Source organism: Bubalus bubalis, chromosome 6 (genome assembly GCF_019923935.1).
Source record: "Bubalus bubalis isolate 160015118507 breed Murrah chromosome 6, NDDB_SH_1, whole genome shotgun sequence".
In the NCBI taxonomy this organism is placed as follows: domain Eukaryota; kingdom Metazoa; phylum Chordata; class Mammalia; order Artiodactyla; family Bovidae; genus Bubalus; species Bubalus bubalis.
The window spans coordinates 34668484-34689660 of record NC_059162.1 but is presented as its reverse complement, the minus strand read 5'-3'; the positions used below and the strand labels follow the sequence as shown (position 1 = coordinate 34689660).

The window sequence follows — 21177 nt, the reverse complement described above, 5'->3', positions numbered from 1 at the left end:
TAATCTATGGTGACAGAAAGCATATCAGTGGTTGCCTGGGTTTGAGAGGGAGGTTGGGGGAGGGATTTCCAAGGAGCATGAGGAAGCTTTTATGGATGAATATGATGGCTGTATCGATAGTTTCATAAATGTGTATGTATGTCACATAAACACGAAATTTAAAAAACTGCACTCAAAGTGTGTGCTGTTTATTGTCAGCTATACCTCAATAAAGCTGTTTAAAAAGTTCATGAAAAGAAACTTTAAAATCTACCAAGGCACACAGGAACTTCATAAATGAGGTTATAGAGTCAAAGAGAAACTGTGTCACACTGACATGACCTTGCGTATATAGCGCTTTAGAAAAAATTTTTAAAAAGTTTAGTGAGTGAATGAATGATTGAACAGATTTTCTGGAAGCTGTATTTTATTTTTTATTGTTTTTTGGTCATGATGTATGGCATGTGGAATCTTATTTTCCCGACTGGGGATTGAACCTGTATTCCCTGCATTGGAAGTGTGGAGTCTTAACTACTGGACTGGCAGGGAAGTCCCTAGAAAACGTAAACATCTCATTCAGATGTTGTCATTTCAGGATGATTGAAAATTTGTAAGTATACCACATTTAGGAGTTTATTTTGCATGTTCTCTCAGCTCCTAATCATGGCATGTGAGGCCCTTGGTGAACTGTGGCTGCCCCTCTCTCCAACCGGTCTTCCTGCCACACCTCGACTTGAAATTCATGCTTCAACAATGCCAAGCTCTTTACAGCTGCCAAGCTCACTGGGTATATTATGTCTCCATAAAATGTGCTGCTGCCTCCTCAACCTGTAAAATGTCCATCCTCCCTGGCCTCGTGGGCCAGGAGAGGTCATCACTTCCTCCTCTGCCTCCTCTGTCCCTTGTGTAAGCTTTGTCTGTCACTAGCCTATCTGTACTCCCAACCTTGATACATAGCAGACTCCACAGTTACTGCATGGAATTAAAATGCCCCCAGGAGACTTCCCCTGTGATTCAGTAGCTAAGATTCCATACTTGCAATGCAGGGGGCCTGGATTCCATCCTTGGTCAGGGAACTAAGAGTTCTACATGCCACAACTAAAGATCCCACATGCTGCAACTAAGACCTGGCAGAGCCAAATAAATAAATAATTTTTTTTAAAAACACACCCAATATGTCATAGAGACAAACATCAGCACCATTAGCATGTCTGTAGGAAGGACATCTAGCAGAAGAGGAGTTTGGATGTTGAGAGAGGAAAGGATAAAGAAGTCATGAAGTTGGTGGCAATGATTCTTGCAGCCCAAATTAGAGAAAAATCTTCTCAGTGAGAGGCAGAACCACTCAGGAGGTTTCAGAAATGTGTGGGGTATTTTGGGTCATCATAGTGCCTGGTCTAGGGGGAAAAAATTTCCTGCTGGCATTTATTATCTGGAAAAGTGAAGTCGCTCAGTCGTGTCCGACTCTTTGCGACCCCATGGACTGTAGCCTACCAGGCTCCTCCGTCTATGGAATTTTCCAGGCAAGAGTACTGGAGTGGGTTGCCATTTCCTTCTCCAGGGGATCTTTCCCAAGCCAGGGATCAAAGCTGGGTCTCCCACAGTACAGGCAGATGCTTTACTGTCTGAGCCACCAGGGAAGCCCTTATTACCTGGAGACCAGTCTGAAAGAAAGGGACAGAGCCGTCTTGTACCTAGATCAGTCACATCCAGTGCCGATAGGGCCTTCGTTAAGAAACACTACTCCAAAGGCAAAAAAGTGTTTTCTTGGTGAAGAGTGAAAATACTCCTGTTCCTTAGTGCTTCGGGTCAGAGTGAAACGATTCAGTGAAGGACAGGATCCTCTCCCCCAGCTACAAGCACTCACTTTCCTTGGCCCCGGTCTGCCTCACGGACTGCTGAGCTCCACTCTGCCCTCATACCCCCTGCACTTCATTTCTTCCGCTCCTCCAACAGCCCCGCCTCCTTTCCACCATGGGGACTTCCCTTCGTGCTGTTCACTCTACTTAAAAAGTGTCTGTCCCACCTTTCTTCTTTCCACCTGCTTCTTTCTTTTTTAAAAGAATCTTTATTCTGTACTGGAGCATAGTTGATTAACAATGTATGTTAGTTTCAGGTGTACAGCAAAGAGACTCAGTTATACATATATATTCAAATTCTTTCCCCATTTAGATTATTACAGAATATTGAGCAGCGTTCCCTGTGCTATACAGTAGGTTTTTCTACCTGCATATTTCTTACTGGTCTCTTAGCATTCCTCTTCCTCCAGAACCTTCCCTCATGTCCTGTAGTAGTTCTGGTTCACATGATATGAGGCTTCAGAGCACTCTGTTTGAAACCATTTGAGTGGTGTTTCCGTGGCTCCCAAGAGCTCTGGTACCGTAGTCCTTTATGTCTCAGTGTGGATAAAATTCAGTGAGAGGTAAAGTGATCGATAAGAAGTGATCTATTAGAATTGGATGCTTGAGAGGCTTAGAAGCAGTCTTTTTCACAATCCAAGGAAAAGTAGGGAGGGGGAGAAAAACTCTTTCTTGAGTAGACATCATGCTTCCATTATCAGCTCCTCCTCTAGGTTGAGCAGGAGAGTTTTCTTGTCTCTTCATGGTCAAGCTAGGTCCACAAATTGTTTTTTATGTATTCAGAGGGCATGTCCTAGGGATCATTAACTTATTGAGCTCACTGGGCAGGATGTGCCTCTCATGCCACCATCATTTCATGGTTTGGCGGCATGTCTTGTGCCTCTGCTGCCTCGTTTTGTTGCTTAGCAAGCCTGCTTGGTTGTGTGTGCCTCTCTCGAGTAATCATTAACTTACAGGGTCTCCCATAATTTTTCTACTTACAGTCCCCTAGTGGGATTAACTATGTAATCACCTACTTTATCCCTTTACTCTCTCCCTCTCATGTGTATCTCTTTAATGAAATTTATCACAATTATGAAATATTGGTGGAAGAAAGATGGGGAGTGAGGAGGAAGAGGGGAAGGAAGGAGAAAGACCCATTTGGCTGTTTGATAAGAGGGGAAAGAGCACACATGTTAAAAAAAAAAAAGACTCAGCTCACTCCTTGTTAATTGAGGACCTTGACTAACTTTTCTAAATGATCAGAACCTTGGTTTTCTCATTCACAATATGAGGATAAAGGGTATTTGTGGGGATTAAATGAGGTAAGTATAGACAATGGCTTGCTCAGAGTCCAACACATGGGGAGGTGCTCAATGACTGTCCAGTCTTCTTTCCTCTTCCTCCTCTTCCCTAGTGGAAGGACATATACATATTGAAATTTAATTGAGAAAGTTGGACTTAAAAGTTAGCCTTTATACCTTGCATGACAGAGTGGAGATATCTCTAAGCCACCTAAACAGGTTCAAGGGACTCGGAGAACTCATGAATGTCTCAAAGCCTGATGGTCAGTGTTACAGCCTAACAGCAGACCTGGAGGCTGCCGGTTGGCAAAGCAATCAGTCAAGTGCTCTTACTTCACATGGTGCCATGTGTGAAAGAAGCTGCACAATGAAACTACTGGGCAGCTGGTGGGCAGTTGTAATCGGCTGTGAATAGAAGCAATGAAGGGAATTTACAGACACTAATGTGGAGTCATCTCACACCCTAGTAAAGTAATGTTCAAAATTCTCCAAGCCAGGCTTCAGCAATACGTGAACCGTGAACTTCCTGATGCTCAAGCTGGTTTTAGAAAAGGCAGAGGAACCAGGGATCAAATTGCCAACATCTGCTGGATCATGGAAAAAGCAAGAGAGTTCCAGAAAAACATCTATTTCTGCTTTATTGACTATGCCAAAGCCTTTGACTGTGTGGATCACAATAAACTGTGGAAAATTCTGAAAGAGATGGGAATACCAGACCACCTGACCTGCCTCTTGAGAAACATATATGCAGGTCAGGAAGCAACAGTTAGAACTGGACATGGAACAACAGACTGGTTCCAAATAGGAAAAGGAGTCTGTCAAGGCTGTATATTGTCACCCTGCTTATTGAACTTCTATGCAGAGTACATCATGAGAAACGCTGGGCTGGAAGAAGCACAGAAGCACAAGCTGGAATCAAGATTGCGGGGAGAAATATCAATAACCTCAGATATGCAGATGATACCACCCTTATGGCAGAAAGTGAAGAGGAACTCAAAAACCCCTTGATAAAAGTGAAAGAGGAGAGTGAAAAAGTTGGCTTAAAGCTCAACATTCAGAAAACGAAGATCATGGCATCTGGTCCCATCACTTCTTGGGAAATAGATGGGGAAACAGTGGAAACAGTGTCAGGCTTTATTTTTCTGGGCTCCAAAATCACTACAGATGGTGACTGCAGCCATGAAATTAAAAGACGCTTACTCCTTGGAAGGAAAGTTATGACCAACCTAGATAGCATATTCAAAAGCAGAGACATTACTTTGCCAACAAAGGTCCGTCTAGTCAAGGCTATGGTTTTTCCTGTGGTCATGTATGGATGTGAGAGTTGGACTGTGAAGAAGGCTGAGCGCTGAAGAATTGATGCTTTTGAACTGTGGTGTTGGAGAAGACTCTTGAGAGTCCCTTGGACTGCAAGGAGATCCAACCAGTCCATTCTGAAGGAGATCAGCCCTGGGATTTCTTTGGAAGGAATGATGCTAAAGCTGATACTCCAGTACTTTGGCACCTCATGCGAAGAGTTGACTCATTGGAAAAGACTCTGATGCTGGGAGGGATTGGGGGCAGGAGGAGAAGGGGACGACAGAGGATGAGATGGCTGGATGGCATCACTGACTCGATGGACGTGAATCTGAGTGAACTCCGGGAGTTGGTGATGGACAGGGAGGCCTGGCGTGCTGCGATTCATGGGGTCACAAAGAGTCGGATACGACTGAGCAACTGAACTGAACCGAACTGAATGTGGAGTTGTTGCTCAATATTCTTAAATTCAATATTCTTAAAAGATGTGCTCTTTTCTGCACAACCCCCCAGCAAGCTAGCTGGCAAGTATCTGTAGGATGACTACACCCAACTTCTTGGGAGGAATTTGAGCTAACTGGGAAGTAGGGCATCTCTAAAAGTTAACTGAGTCCTTTGTGACTCTGAGTTCCAGGTCCTACTGAAGTCCTACTCAACAAAATGAAATGACTGTTTGGAAAATGTCAGTGACACCTGTCTGAGGTGGGGTCTAGTTATTATTAAAGGTAGAAGGAATTCTTTTTTTTTTTTTAATTTTATTTTATTTTTAAACTTTACATAATTGTATTAGTTTTGCCAAATATCAAAATGAATCCGCCACAGGTATACATGTGTTCCCCATCCTGAACCCTCCTCCCTCCTCCCTCCCCATTCCATCCCTCTGGGTCATCCCAGTGCACCAGCCCCAAGCATCCAGTATCGTGCATCAAACCTGGACTGGCAACTCATTTCATACATGATATTTTACATGTTTCAATGCCATTTAAAGGTAGAAGGAATTCTAAGTGAATACAATTTAGATTTGCCTGATTCCCTTCTCAAAGGGAACCTCTGGGCACATTTGCAATCCCATAATTAAAACTGATAATAGCATTATAAAACATGGGTATTATCTTCAGAGGAGAACTTCTGAGTACTCACACTATCCCAGAGACAAATAAACTCTTAGAAGTCAGACAATAGGGGAGTCATAAGAGTCTCGCTTCCTTTTTAAGCAATCCACCCTCCTAAGTGACCTTTGGGAATAATAGGGTAGTAAGTAAGTTTCATTGTGCAACTTCTTTCACACATGATGCCATGTGAAGTAAGAGCACCTGACTGTTTTGCTAACAGGCAGACTCCAGAACTGCTATTATGCTACGATACTAACCATCTAGTGCAACTTTAGAGAACCCCAGGAATTAACTCTGTAAAAGACCACAATTGTTTCCTGATAAAGCCCTGAACCACTTCTCTTTCTCAGACAGGCTTCTTACACTTACCTTCTTTCTTCCACAAGCCCTAAAGGTTGACAAACTCACCTGTCTTTACCAATCCTGTCCTGATTTAAGAGAAAAAGTTTGGCATCCTGTGGCTCCCTCAGTCCAGAAATGGTTGGTCATCCCAGCTTAGGATGCATTTCCTCACCACCGCCAGACTCCTAAACTCTGTGATCCCCTCACTCCTAAGCTATTAATCCCATTTCATATCTAAGTAATTTTTATACAAAGCCACCAGAAGGAAATGACAGAGATGTGCCCTTATGGAGGGGATATACAAATCCATAGTACTTTTTCTTCATTTTTAAACTTAAAAATATTCCTGTTTCTCTTTAATAAAAAATGTGAAAGTAGCAAAAACCGTAGAGTCAAAATGCTTCAAATTCTTTCTTCAAGTGTTAGTAGATCAGGTGTGTCAGACTCTCTGCAACGCCATGGGCTGCAGTCCTCCAAGCACCTCTATCCATGGGATTTCCCAGGCAAGAATACTGGAGTGGGTTGCCATTTCATTCTCCAAGGGATCTTCCTGACCCAAGAATCGAATCCAGGTCTCCTGCAGTGCAGGCAAATTCTTTACTGTCTGAGCCACATGTTTTATATAGTTGGGGTCATAATATACAAACAATTTTGCAACATGCTTTTTTTCACTTAACACCAAGAATATTTCCCTGTGTTATTAAAAACTTTGAAATAAAAACCTTTTTTAAAAGTTATATCCACTCTGCTGCTGCTAAGTCGCTTCAGTCGTGTCAGACTCTGCGCCGACCCCATAGATGGCAGCCCACTAGGCTCCCTTGCCCCTGGGATTCTCCAGGCAAGAACACTGGAGTGGGTTGCCATTTCCTTCTCCAATGCATGAAAGCGAAAAGTGAAAGGGAAGTCGCTCAGTTGTGTCCAATTCCTAGCGACCTCATGGACTGCAGCCCACCAGGCCCCTCCGTCAATGGGATTTTCCAGGCAAGAGTACTGGAGTGGGTTGCCATGGCCTTCTCCGATATCCACTCTATAGCTATACTATAATTAATCATTTCCCTAATGACAGACATTTATGTTGTATCCAGTTTTTCAATGTTTTAAAATAACCTAACAGTAAACATTCTTGCTTGTATTTTAAATTATTTCCTCTTGAAATAATTCTTAGGTGAGAAAGTATTAGGACAGAGTATAAATATGTTAATGCTCTTAATATATATACTATATAAATTAGTTTCAAAAGGCATATATTCTCATCAACAACCTGGGAGTGATATGTTGATATATACTCTGCAACACTAAATAGTAACAATTAAAAAATCTTTGTCAAAAAAGTAGTTTCAGTGTTGTTTTAATTTGAAGTACTTTGATAACTGGTGTGGCTGGACATTTTTCATATGCTTATTGGCTATTTTTATTTATTTGTGCATTATTTCAGTAGTTTGCTCATTTATCTATTATCCACAATATGACCAGTTATTTTATTACAAGAGTAACTAAAAAGTAATGAGCATATTATAAAATGTTAGAACATATTAATATTTATAGTTTTATTACATGCTCTTTTTAAAATTTTAATTTATTTATTTTTGTCAGCAGCAGATCTTCTTTGCTTTGCAGAGGCGCAGGCTTCTAGTTTCATTGGCTTCTTTTTGTTATAGAGCACAGGCTGCAGGTATGTGGGCTTCAGTGGTTGCAATGCATGGGCTTAGTAGTTGTGACTTGCAGACCTTGGAGCTCACAGGCTCCAGTAGTTGTGAGTATGGCCTTAGTTGCTCCACGGCATGTGGAATCTTCCAGGACCAGGAATGGAACCTGTGTCCCCTACATTGGCAGGGGGACTCTTTACCACTACACCACCAGAGAAATCCATAACATGCTCTTTAAAGAATTCAATCCAATACATTGAGAATATCTTTCTGTGCCAACCAGCCATAATTTTTAATGGCTACATGATATTCCATTACATGGATTAATAACTATTTTCACCAATCCTCTGGACATGTAAGTTGTGTCTAATGTTTCCATATTAAAAATGATTAGTGAATGTAATGAACATCTGGTTCATTTATTTTGGGCACTTGTCCAATCATTTATGTAAAACCATAAAAATGGAATTATTTGGTCAAGATGTACAGAGGTTTTTTATATGTATTACAGAATCTCCCTCAGCAATGGTAATACCAGTTTCTAGCCCCAACAGCAGCACATGAAAGGAGTAATTTCACATACTCTCACCAACAGTATTATCATCCTTTAAAATCTGCAATATAATAGGCAAAAAAGATGTCCCATTGTTTTAATTTACATTTATTGAAACACTAGTGAAGCTGAAGTTCATTTGTGGGCTCATTGTGGTTTTTTGAATTTCCATTGTAAAGTGTTGGTCCCTGTCCTTTGCCTTTTTATCAGGTTGTTGCCTTTCTTTTTCCTGTTGGGTTGTTTCATTCATTGTAAGAGCTCTTTAAATACTAAGTATTTAGTACTGACCCTTTGTCAGTCACATATGTCTCCATTTACCATTTTCCTTTTGACTTCACAAGAGGCAGTATAGGGAGAGACGATACTGGCTCTGCTATTTACCAGCTGTGGTGGGTGCTATACAGAGGCCCTATTCAGAGGCCCTTTACTAATAAACATCTCCCAGCTGCTGTGAGACTGGCTCCTAAGGATTACAGCTGCTCTCCTCTCTGTGGAGTTTGCACTAGAGGGAGCTGCCATACCTGGGGAAGTTACATTTCGGCCCATGCGATAGAGGGAACAAAAAGTCAGCACCCTTCTCTAAAGTGAGGTTTATGCTCTAGACTCTAGAGCCCTCCGTCTATGAATCAAACCAAGGCTAAGATTTCCTTGGAGTTATTCTTGCTCAGCTCTTTTCTGTTCCCTATCCCTTTCACTGCTCTTTATAGGTTCCTCCTGTAGAGGTCTCAATAAATCCTGTGGCTCTAAATCCCTGTCTCAGGATCTGCTTCTAGGGAAGCCAACCTTATATTATGTAAAATGGGGTTAATATTAGTACCTACTTCATAGGGTTGCTGTGAAAATAAGTCCTAACTAAAACAATAATAATAGCAAAAAGTATATAGTATTTATATGCACTAGGTATTGTCCTAAGCAATTTACATGTATTAATTCATTTAGTCCTTATATCAGTCAAGGTACAGGTATAATCCTTAAGCATGTAAAGTGCTTAGAACTGTGCCTGGTGCATATTTAGCATCAATTAATCTTACAATGGCACCCCACTCCAGAACTCTTGCCTGGAAAATCCCATGGGCGGAGGAGCCTGGTAGGCTACAGTCCACGGGGTCGCTAAGAGTCGGACACGACTGAGCGACTTCACTTTCATTTTTCACTCTCATGCATTGGAGAAGGAAATGGCAACCCACTCCAGTGTTCTTGCCTGGAGAATCCCAGGGACGGGAAGCCTGATGGGCTGCCGTCTATGGGGTCGTACAGAGTTGGACACGACTGAAGTGACTTAGCATAGCACAGCAATCTTAGCTATTATGATTGATTGATTAACTCTCCATTTCAGATCAAAGATCAAGCCTGTTAATAGGCTATTTCCTCCTGCATTTTGAGGTCTCTTTCCCATGGCCCTTTTCTTAGGCGTTCCTTTAGAAAGCTCCTTCCCCTTAATTTTTTCTGTTTTATTCCAAAAGGTAGAGCTGCCATGCTTACATTCTTGCTGAGGAACCTCCACACCCATCATTCTTTCTTTCTTTCAGTAAAGGGAGCACTGTTATTATTCTCTGATAGATTTGTTGGAAGCAACAGGTGTTATCTACCTGGTTATTCAAATTCGTGTTGATTCAATGGTGTCATTTATAACTTAGAGAAAAGTCCAGCTATCCAACTTCAGCTTAAAAAAAAAAAAAAAAAAAGCTAAGCTGGATCTATCCTGAAAACCCAGCAGGTTTAAGGTTATACACACTCATTGCTCTCTTCCTTCTGCAAGGCGCTGGAAAAGCTCAAGGAAGCCTGTGTTTCAGGGGGTCATCTAGAAATGTGCAGTAAGAGCACCACTGCTGATTTCCTAGTATCCAGCATAGTGTTTGCCACACAATAGGCACTTCAATCTATATGTTATTGAATAGATGATTGATTGAGTTTACAAGGTGAGAAAGAAAAATGACATCAATTAATAGTTGTTTATATGTATTTATTAATATTTACCACTTAATATAGTCACCGTTTCCTTCCTGCATCCTTAACTATCCAAGATCATTTTCCTTCTTGACAGAGAACCCATACAGCTTCAGTCAGTGAGGCTCTGTAAAGGCAAAGTCAGTTTTTGTTTACCTGAAAATGCATTTAATCCTCATTTTTGAAAGCTATTTCCACTGGTTAAATAATTTGAGACTGACAGTCATTTTCTCTGACCATAATATCAAAGATATTCTTCTTCTGGTTTACTTTTTTTGCAGTTGCAAAGTCACATGTCTGCCTCATTTTTGTTCCATTGTAGGTAATTGGTCATTTCTCTCTTGCTGGTTTTAAGCTTACCTCTTTGTTTTCAGTGCTCTGCATTTTCATTATCTCATGTCTAGGTGTAAATTTTCTTTAAATCCTGCTTGAAAGTATTATCTGCTTCTTTTCTCATCATAGAATTTCAATCAGACATGTATTAGATCTTCTTACTCTATCCTCTGTGATTCTTTTATATGAAAAAACTAGTTCAGTTCTATCTTCCAATTTGCCGATTCTCTTCAGCATGTCTAATCTGCTGTTAAACCTGTCAAATTCTAATTATTATGGATTAAAAAAATTTTTTTTAAGTCTAGATTTTTTTAAACTAGCCATTCATTTTTGTAGAACTTTGTTATTTATATTTTCTTTTATCATATTAAACATACTTATTTATAATCCATGGCTATAATCAATTCTAGTTTTAAAGTCTATATGTATTTGATTCTGTTGTCTGAGATTTTTTTATTTATTTTTTGTTTTTTTCTATTTCTGTTAATTCTTGTACAAGATGTCTCTTTGTATGATTTGTGATTTGAGAGTTCACTTTTGTAAGTTTTTCTGTAGAAATGTTTGGGATGTGGGTTAAGCTGGTGTTACAGTCCACTTGGGTTGACAAAATACCATAAAGTAAGATACCATTATATGAATAAAACACCTATTCCTCGTAGTTCTGAAGCCTGGTAACCCAAGATCAAGGCGCTGGCAGACTCGGTGTCTGGTGAGGCCCATTTTCTGATTCACAGAAGGCCATCACCTCACTTTGTTTCACATGGTAGAGGGGTGAGGTTGTCCTCTGAGGTCGTCTTTATAAAGGCTCTATTCTCATTCACAAGGGCCCCACTCTTAGGACCTAATTACCACCCAGAGGCCTTATCTCCAGATACCGTCACACTGAGGATTAGGTTTAAACGTGAATTTTGCAGGGACACAGACATTCAGCCTATAGCATTTAGATTTCTTTAAATGTGACCTGGTTTACCTTTGCCAGCTCTGTGAGAGCACCACCAACCTGAAACCACTTTAAGGTAAATTATGTGCTTGAGTTTTTTCAGACAACTCAGATGGACAAGATTATTGCCTTTGGTTAAAAAAAGTCTCAGAGGAGGTTTTTCCCCCTCCATCCTACTTTAAGGCTGCTTATAGGTAACTTTCTCTTGTAGTCTTCTGGAAAAAGGCTGAAGAGACCTTCTGGGGGATCCTGGCTTTATGTGTAGAGTCTCTTATGAAATTTCTCATCTTGTCAGGAACCTGGCCTTTGTTTCTTCTTTCTATGCCTCATGAGACCATGACAACTAAAACTCTAATTCATCTGGTTTAGCCAAGACAAAGCTTGGTTTCAGCATTCTACTTATCTCTTACTAGTTTTTGGCTTCTGAGTAATCAGTCCTTACTTTCATGCTAAATTTATTAACAAATTTTCTATTTTTTTAAAAAATATTTAAAACCATTTTAAGTTGCTTTCAGTCTGAGAGTGAGACTATTTCATTACTGTCAGAAATGGAAGTCTACAAAGTGATTTTCTTCCAATTTTTTATTCTGAAAAATTCCAAATTTCCAGAAAAGGTAAAACAATAATATATGAATAGTATAGTACAAGAATAGTGTGTATATACTATAGTTTAGTATATATACTATATATATATATATATATACTTATATATGTATAGTATAGTTATAGTAGAAGAATAGTATCTTATACTTTATACAATAGTGCAAGAATAGTATCTATCTATCTATCTATATATATAGCTGTTTAGTTGCTAAGTTGTGTCCAAATTTTTTGCTACTCCTATGGACTGTAGCCCACCAGGCTTCTCTTTCCATGGGGTTTCCCAGGCAAGAATACTGTAGTGGGTTGCCCCTTCCTTCTCCAGGGGATCTTCCTGATGATCCAGGGATTGAACCTGCATCTCCTGCATTGGCAGATAGATTCTTTACCACTCAGCCACTAGGGAAGCTATACATACATACACACACACACACACACACACACCCCTCCATATATCTTTATCTAGACACACACACACACACACACCTCCCCATATATCTTTATCTAGACCCAATTGTTAATACTTGGTTTCTATTTCTCTCTCTTTTGCTGAGCCATTTGAATATAAGTTTCAGAAGTCATGGCTCTTTACCCTTAATATTTCAGCTTGCATCTTCTAAAAATAAAAAATTCTATATAGCCATAATTTCATGTTATATGTAAGAAAATGAACAGTAATTCCATAATATTGTCTAATATACAGTCTATATTCAAAATTTCCCGGTTGCTTTTCAACTGTCTTTTATAGTCACTTTTCTTCAACTCTTTTTTCTCTCTCTATCCCCTACCCGCCTCTGATATAGAACCCCATCAAGATTCTTGAACTTTTCCTGGGCTGTTTTTTGTAAACAATAATGCATACCAAGAGTCTGGGCTAGTTGTCTTATAGAATGTCTCAAATTCTAGATTTATTCCATAGTACTTTTTAAAAAAATATATAAACAGATTAAGTTATTCCCATGTTTAAAATCTCTTACTGGCTTCTATAACATTTAAACAATAAAGCCCAAACATATTTCCCTGGTTTACAAAGGCCTACTGGAGCTGTAAGCTCTCCTCAGCCTCCTTCCAGCTTCTCAAACACACAAAGCTACTCCTCACATTAAAATTTAGTCCTTGGATTGGAGGTTCCCTTCTGCCTAATGTGCTCTTCCCTGAGTTGTGCTGGAAACTTGTCTCTTTTTGATTATTAAAATCTCAGTTTGAATACTGTCTTCTCAGAGTGGCCTGTCTTACCTTGACACTCAATATAGAGCTGTCATTCAGTCACTCTCACATTCCCCTGCTTTGAATTCTCCTCATTGATATCGTTCTTATTTATTTTAATTGAATTCCATGAGGGCAGGGCTGTGTTCTGTCCTGCTCACTACTATATTCCCAGCACCTAGGGCTTCCCAGGTGGCACCAGTGGTAAAGAACCCGCCTGCCAATGCAGGAGACACAAGAGACACAGGAGATGCGAGTTCAATTCCTGGGTTGGGAAGATCCCCGGAGAAGGAAATGACACCCCACACCAGTATTCTTGCCTGGAGAATACCACGGACAGAGGAACCTGGTGGGCTACAGTCCATGAGGTTGCAAAGAGTTGGACACAACTGAGCTGCACACACAGAGAGAACAGTTCCTAATACATAGCAAATACTCAGTAAATATTTGCTGAATACTGTGATGAATAAGCTGAAAGCTGAGGGCTGAAAAGAAGCCAAGCATTTAAAGAGCCTAGGGGGAAAAAACTTGCAAAGGGAACTGACAGGGAATGCCCTGAGAGAACCCTGAGGCTTAGTCTATTCTAGGGTCCTGTATCCTTGGAGGGAAGTGAACCCTCTGGAGGGAGAAATTCAAGAGAGTGAAGAGGTGGGCAGGGGAAGATGGAGTAGGGTTTTGTGGGTCATGGTAAGAAATTTAGATTTCATTTTAAACCAAATGAGAAGTCACTAAAGGTTTTCAAGGAAAGGAGTGACATAATCTGATTTACACCTTTTAAAAGATATTCATCTTGAGTAAGATGGAGGTAACTAATATGAATGACAGAAAGTCATATGTGTAAGAGAAGACTTGAAAGGGGGAAATGAGGAAATGATGATTCATTTTGGACATGTTGAATTTGCTGTACTTCCTTTGTGGCTTTTGAATCAATACCCCAAAAAGATGAGTAAGAAGGGATTATAATACCTGAAATAGTTCAGTTCAGTTCAGTTGCTCAGTTGTGTCTGACTCTTTGCGACCCCATGAATTGCAGCATGCCAGGCCTCCGTGTCCATCACCAACTCCCGGAGTTCACCCAAACTCATGTCTACTGAGTCAGTGATGCCATCCAGCCATCTCATCCTCTGTCGTCCTCTTCTCCTCCTGCCCCCAATCCCTCCCAGCATCAGAGTCTTTTCCAATGAGTCAACTCATCGCATGAGGTGGCCAAAGTACTGGAGTTTCAGCTTTAGCATCAGTCCTCCCAATGAACACCCAGGACTGATCTCCTTTAGAATAGACTGGTTGGATCTCCTTGCAGTCCAAGGGACTCTCAAGAGTCTTCTCCAACACCACAGTTCAAAAGCATCAATTCTTCGGCGCTCAGCTTTCTTCACAGTCCAACTCTCACATCCATACATGACTACTGGAAAAAACATAGCCTTGACTAGACGGACCTTTGTTGGCAAAGTAATGTCTCTGCTTTTGAATATGCTATGTAGGTTGGTCATAACTTTCCTTCCAAGGAGTAAGCGTCTTTTAATTTCATGGCTGCAATCACCATCTGTAGTGATTTTGGAGCCCCCAAAAATAAAGTCTGACACAGTTTCCACTGTTTCCCCATCTATTTCCCATGAAGTGATGGGACCAGACGCCATGATCTTCATTTTCGGAATGTTGAGCTTTAAGCCAACTTGTTCACTCTCCTCTTTCACTTTCATCAAGAGGCTTTTTAGTTCCTCTTCACTTTCTGCCAGAAGGGTGGTGTCATCTGCATATCTAAGGTTATTGCTATTTCTCCCGGCAATCTTGATTCCAGCTTGTGCTTCTTCCAGCCCAGCGTTTCTCATGATGTACTCTGCATAGAAGTTCAATAAGCAGGGTGACAATATACAGCCTTGACAGACTCCTTTTCCTATTTGGAACCAGTCTGTTGTTCCATGTCCAGTTCTAACTGTTGCTTCCTGACCTGCATACAGGTTTCTCAAGAGGCAGGTCAGGTGGTCTGGTATTCCCATCTCTTTCAGAATTTTCCACAGTTTATTGTGATCCACACAGTCAAAGGCTTTGGCATAGTCAATAAAGCAGAAATAGATGTTTTTCTGGAACTCTCTTCCTTTTTCCATGATCCAGTGGATGTTGGCAATTTGATCTCTGGTTCCTCTGCCTTTTCTAAAACCAGCTTGAACATCAGGAAGTTCACGGTTCACGTATTGCTGAAGCCTGGCTTGGAGAATTTTGAGCATTACTTTACTAGTGTGTGAGATGAGTGCAATTGTGCGGTAGTTTGAGCATTCTTTGGCATTGCCTTTCTTTGGGATTGGAATGAAAACTGACCTTTTCCAGTCCTGTGGCCACTGCTGAGTTTCCCAAATTTGCTGGCATATTGAGTGCAGCACTTTCACAGCATCATCTTTCAGGATTTGAAATAGCTCAACTGGAATTCCATCACCTCCACTAGCTTTGTTCGTAGTGATGCTTTCTAAGGCCCACTTGACTTCACATTCCAGGATGTCTGGCTCTAGGTGAGTGATCATACCATCGTGATTATCTTGGTCGTGAAGATCTTTTTTGTATAGTTCTTCTGTGTATTCTTGCCACCTCTTCTTAACATCTTCTGCTTCTGTTAGGTCCCTACCATTTCTGTCCTTTATCGAGCCCATCTTTGCATGAAATGTTCCCTTGGTATCTCTAATTTTCTTGAAGAGATCTCTAGTCTTTCCCATTCTGTTGTTTTCCTCTATTTCTTCGCATTGATCACTGAGGAAGGCTTTCTTATCTCCTTGCTATTCTTTGGAACTCTGCATTCAGATGCTTATATCTTTCCTTTTCTCCTTTGCTTTTCACTTCTCTTCTTTTCACAGCTATTTGTAAGGCCTCCCCAGACCAGCCAGTTAATTCAGGTGTTTATAAGCTCCTGATATTAAGGGTAGTGGTTGACAATAATAATAGGTACCAGTAATTGAGCAGTCAGGTTAACCACTTAAAACTTTCCTCACTTAAGCATCGCAACCACCCTTATTCAAAGAGGATTTACTATCTGTATTTTACATTTGAGGAAACTAAGAACTGATGCTTTTGAACTGTGGTGTTGGAGAAGACTCTTGAGGGTCGCTTGGACTGCAAGGAGATCCAACCAGTCCATTCTGAAGGAGATCAGCCCTGGGATTTCTTTGGAGGAATGATGCTAAAGCTGAAACTCCAGTACTTTGGCCACCTCATGGGAAGAGTTGACTCACTGGAAAAGACTCTGATGCTGGGAGGGATTGGGGGCAGGAGGAGAAGGGGACAACAGAGAATGAGATGGCTGGATGGCATCACTGACTTGATGGATGTGAGTCTGAGTGAACTCTGGGAGTTGGTGATGGACAGGGAGGCCTGGCGTGCTGCAATTCATGGGGTTGCAAAGAGTCGGACACGACTGAGCAACTGAACTGAACTGAAGGCTAAAAAGGATAAAGCTGACCCATTCAAGATGAAGGAAATGACAACCCACTCCAGTGTTCTTACCTAGAGAATCCCATGGACAGAGGAGCCTGGCGTGGGATCGCAAGAGTCAGACACAACTTAGCGACTAACCCACCAACCTGTTCAAGGTCAATCAACCAGTAAGTGGCAGAGATAAAACTCAAATCTAGGTCTAATTTGATGCCAAAGCTGTTATTTTAGCCACTTTTCCGTAACGCGTTCCTAATAAGAGGAATGTTGCTTGGATCACTGGTTACGGCCATCATTCAGAGAGATACTGAAACTGGAGTTTTCTTAACACATTCTTCAGCCTGTAAAAACATTTAAACTTCATTTTAGTGGAGAAATATCTATTTGAGAAATAATCTGATTAAATTCATCAGATAATTAAACCAAGGAGACTATAATCTTAATATTTTTGTAAAGAACAAACAGACCCATTTTTCAGTCAACTTGATATGAAGAAGAAATGAGCGGAAATAAAGCGTATTCTTCCTAGTGTATCTTGGAATGGAGCTGCTTAAAACGCAGCAAAGCTGCCTTCCAATTTTCCTGGGAACCAGTGATTCTGTAGTCAACACAAGTTTGCTTTTTTAACAGCTGGGAACACCAGGAATTGTCACACAGCCTCAAGAACTGAGGCTGCCTTGTTCAAACTCTCACACGGGGCCCTCTGTTCCTTTCACAGAGCCCTCTTTCTCAAACATCCCACAAATGCCGCTGGGAGACAGCCTCTGGGCCAGCACCAAGCCTTCAGGGCAGGAGGCACTTGTTTGGGATTCCCGTCTTTCAGTGGTCTTTCTGGTCTCGGCCAGACCCATCTGAAGGACGCTTTGCGGACGATATTTTTCGCCCACTCGTCAGTGCCTGAAGAAGAAACGGGAGGGCAGGAAAGTATTAATAACTTCGCTTTGGTGGTTGAGGACAGACCCTTGAGCAACGGAGGGACTAAGAGCCCACACGCCCTCCCTCAACCTGACAGGCAGTGCCCAGCCCAGCCCGGGGGGCGGAGGCAGCGCGCCGATCGCCCCGCCTCCCGCCGGCCATTGGCGGGTCCGAAAGACGCGGGGCGTTGTCGGTTTGAATGGGAGCGCCTGGAGCTGGGCGCAGGCGCAGACGGGGGGCGCGGTAGCGGGCGGGCGGTGCTGCGGGACCCTTGCGTGGCGGCCGACGCTGGGGGCAGTGAGGAGGGATCGGGACTTCTGGCCCACGTGACCTGGGGGCGGGGGGCGCGCGCCGGCCTCCCGCGGTGCCTCTGCTTGGGGACCTCCCGCGGGAGAGGCCGCTGCCACCCGCCTGTTGCGCAGGTGGCCTCTGCTGCTGCAGCTTCGCCGTCTCCGCCGCGCTCCCTACACTCGCCGGCCCCCGGGAGGTGAGTTCGGAGGGGCGTTTGCGGACGCCAGACGGAGGGAGGTGACAGGGAGGGGGGCGTGTGAGTGAGTAGGGGGCGGGCTCTGTGTCCAAGGTCTGGGGGCGATCTCCTTTGTTCGCGTCAGGAGGGGGCCGGAGTGGTCGCGGGGACGCAAGTCGAGAAATCAGAAATTCGGGTTGAGGAGTAGCCCGCTCCGGGTCGAGCACTCAGTTTCTTTCAGGTTGGACATTTAAAAATTAGAGTACATCCTAAGGGCTTTCTTCTCTAGTTTGTTCGTTTAATAAAAAGGACAGTAGATACAAGAACAACTTACGTATTCTGAGTGTGAGTAACAAACAAAAACGCGAAACCCCGTGGAATTAAATCCGAGAAGGATGGCGTTTCTTGTGGTGAGTTTGCTGTCTAGAGCAGGCAGCCTTTGTCAGACACCTGCGTTTACCATATTGAAGTTAATGGACTCGGGGGAAATCAACCTGTCGCTTTACCATAGAAATTGATAGTTGGTGCAAAAAGTTTTAGTAAGCATTGAATGTCAAGAAAGCCCTTTGCTGAAAATCTATAGAGTATCTTGGAATAATAAGAAACCTATAGTTTCCTTGTTTAATGGTAACCAGTTAGCTCGTTTTTAAACTGGTATCATTTGAACTCTTAAAGCAAACGACTAAGGGTGGAAATTTTATTTGCTTTAATGTATAATATAACCCTCCCGTGGAATTAAATGAAGTAGATTCTTGGCTTTCCTTTCACTCGGCTTGTATTGGAGTCTCTGGTGGCCTATGTGGGAAGCTGAATTTTGAAGCTGCCACTTTAGAAGTGCACAGAAGATTTCCGGCTTGATAATCACCTGTGCGATTACCTGATAAATACCACTTTTGCTTGGCTTGTCATTATTCAAGATGCAGCTTTGGCTGGCCGTTTCGAAGTCAGTAATCATCGTTTAAAGGGGGCAGATCGCTTTTGGTTGATGTGAGTGTGAGTGTGAGTGTGTGTGTAGTGTGGAGGCTCACGGGAGGAGGGACAGCTTACCTTGAAGCTGATACAGAGTAAAAAGTTATGTGTTACTGTTTTAGAAGGCATTCCCTCCAAATCCTCTTTGGCTGGATAAGCTGTTTAGTTGTATTAACTTCTGTTATTAAATCAGACATGCAGTGTTACAATGTTTTAATATAAATCTCAGACTTGGTACTAGGCTAATTAAAACAAAGATAGGATATAGTAGTTTTTAAAATGGCCTTGTTCTTAAGCATAAAATGTTTCTAATTTACCTAAAAGATAAAAACTTCGTAATTAGATCTCTGGAATTTTAAAATGGAAAACATGACATAGATTTAGACTAGCATTCTAAATCTAATAGACATGTGATTTTTTTAAAAATAACAATGGCAATTATGATTATTTCTACTGTATTGAGTACTTTTGTTAAGTACCAGAGCCAGGCATTGAGGTGCTTTTTGTAAATCATATCTCTAATCACCAAGACACATGTTGGATAAGTTTCACTATGCCAAACCAACCCTGAGAGTTTAACTAGATCATTTAAGTAGTAACTAGTCACTGTGCAGAGATTCAAAACATGGCCAAGTCCCAGTTGCTTCTGTGTTTCTTTAAATCTCCGAGTCTCTGGATTCTATTTGTAGAGACATAATCCCACTTTTAAGATGCCTGTATATGCTGTGTTTTGCTGTGAACTATGCAGAAATATTTCAGCCCTTCTTTTTGGACAACTATTCTCCTTTCAATACTTTATAAATCACATAACACTTTCAATATCCTTCTAATTGTCCTTATAAAAACAGTAAAAATATAAGAGTAAGATTCTTCCTGAGTTATTTACATAAATATAAATATCCTTTTTACTGTGGAGCAGAAATGTACTCAAGTCTGGTTTTCTCACTAGCATAGGATTCTTCGCCTCTTTACAGTTCTTACCTTCTTCAGGCAAGAAATCAAAAAAGTTTGTTGGACATCGATTCTGTGCAAAGCAATTTGCTTGGTGTTGTGAGATGAGGAGAGGCGGCTTTATTTTCATTAATGGTTTCTGGAGTTTTTGAAGTAACTTTCTTCTGCCTGTCAGTTTATCTTGCTAACACAGATCCAACTTTTCAATTCCTTCGTTGAAAAAAATCACAAGATTTCTTATCATACAAATACAAGGCCAAATACTCCTTCAGCCACATGTATATTCAGAGTCCCTCACAATTTAGTACCTTCTTAGACTTCTCTTTTCTGACTCCTAACCCCAGAAAGTGGCACACTTTCTCTACAGTCCCACCCCCCTTTGCTTTTGTGTGAGCATTTCCCCGTGACTAAAATGCCTTTTCTCAATTTACCTAGTAGTAAGGTTTACCCATCCTTCAAGTTGCAGAACAGATTTCCTTGCCTCAAAAAAACTTTTCTTAGTCCTTTTAACTTAGAATTATTCTTCCAATATTATCTCAAAACACTACTGAATTGAATAGAAACATTTTCACATAGAATGGCGATAACTTTTGGAAGGAGAAAGCAGTTATATTTTCCCATGAAGAATTCTGAATTCAAACTCTCTAGGGATTCTTTTAAGGCATATATAATCATTTTACATTTGAGATTTATTTCTCCTTAAAAATGTATTTGAAACCAGTTTTGTCATTTCATAGTTTTTCTGTTAAGAGAACTGATTCATTGTCATTTACTAATTCAAGAACAAGGCTCAGTAGAAGGAACCACTTCTTTTCTCTTTCACTGTTTAGTTCTTCATACATATATTAATTGGTTTAAGCTGATGGCTGATGAACATTGGTAGTAGTAAAGGGCTGTGAGTCATATTTTCTGGTGACTTGGTGACCACTTTTTCTCCAAGTTATGTTCTCCCCATTGTTTACAAATAAGTATTTCTTTCTTTTCTGTCATAGTAATGTGTTCATAAGATGGTGTTTATTTTGTATTCTTTGAGCTCCTATTAATTGCATTAAGTTTATCCAATAACTTATTTATTAACAAAAGGTACAGATTAGAAAGGGCAATGATTAATGTATATATTTAGGGTATTTTTTTTTTTTTTTAAGGAAGTCGAGCTTAGTGTGAATCATAGGGTTTTTGGATTGCAGACATTTTTCTTGTGATTACCTGGCCTTATAACCTGAGTAGTCATTTGTAATGTACTGAAATATAATTGGAGTTGATTGAATTTAGAATTTTAAAAAAATTATCATTGTGTCTTCTGTAACCTTGATATTAAAATACTGCTTTGTATCCAATTTTACATGCTTACAGTAATTAACTA

General features: G+C 41.0%; 1 protein-coding gene across 6 annotated transcripts in view; it reads left to right on the top strand.

Moving 5' to 3' along the window:
- GPSM2 (G protein signaling modulator 2) overlaps nt 1–21177 on the top strand; it is a 112769-nt gene that overhangs the window by 41930 nt on the left and 49662 nt on the right. For 2 of the 6 annotated variants that reach the window (XM_025288175.3, XM_044944618.2), the window contains exon 1: nt 17776–17915. The exons of 3 other annotated variants lie outside the window; for them this stretch is intronic. The gene's annotated coding sequence lies outside the window, so the exon portion shown is untranslated. Of the gene's footprint in view, nt 1–17775; nt 17916–21177 lie in introns of those variants that run through there. One more of the 6 variants, XM_044944619.2, reaches the window with a different exon arrangement.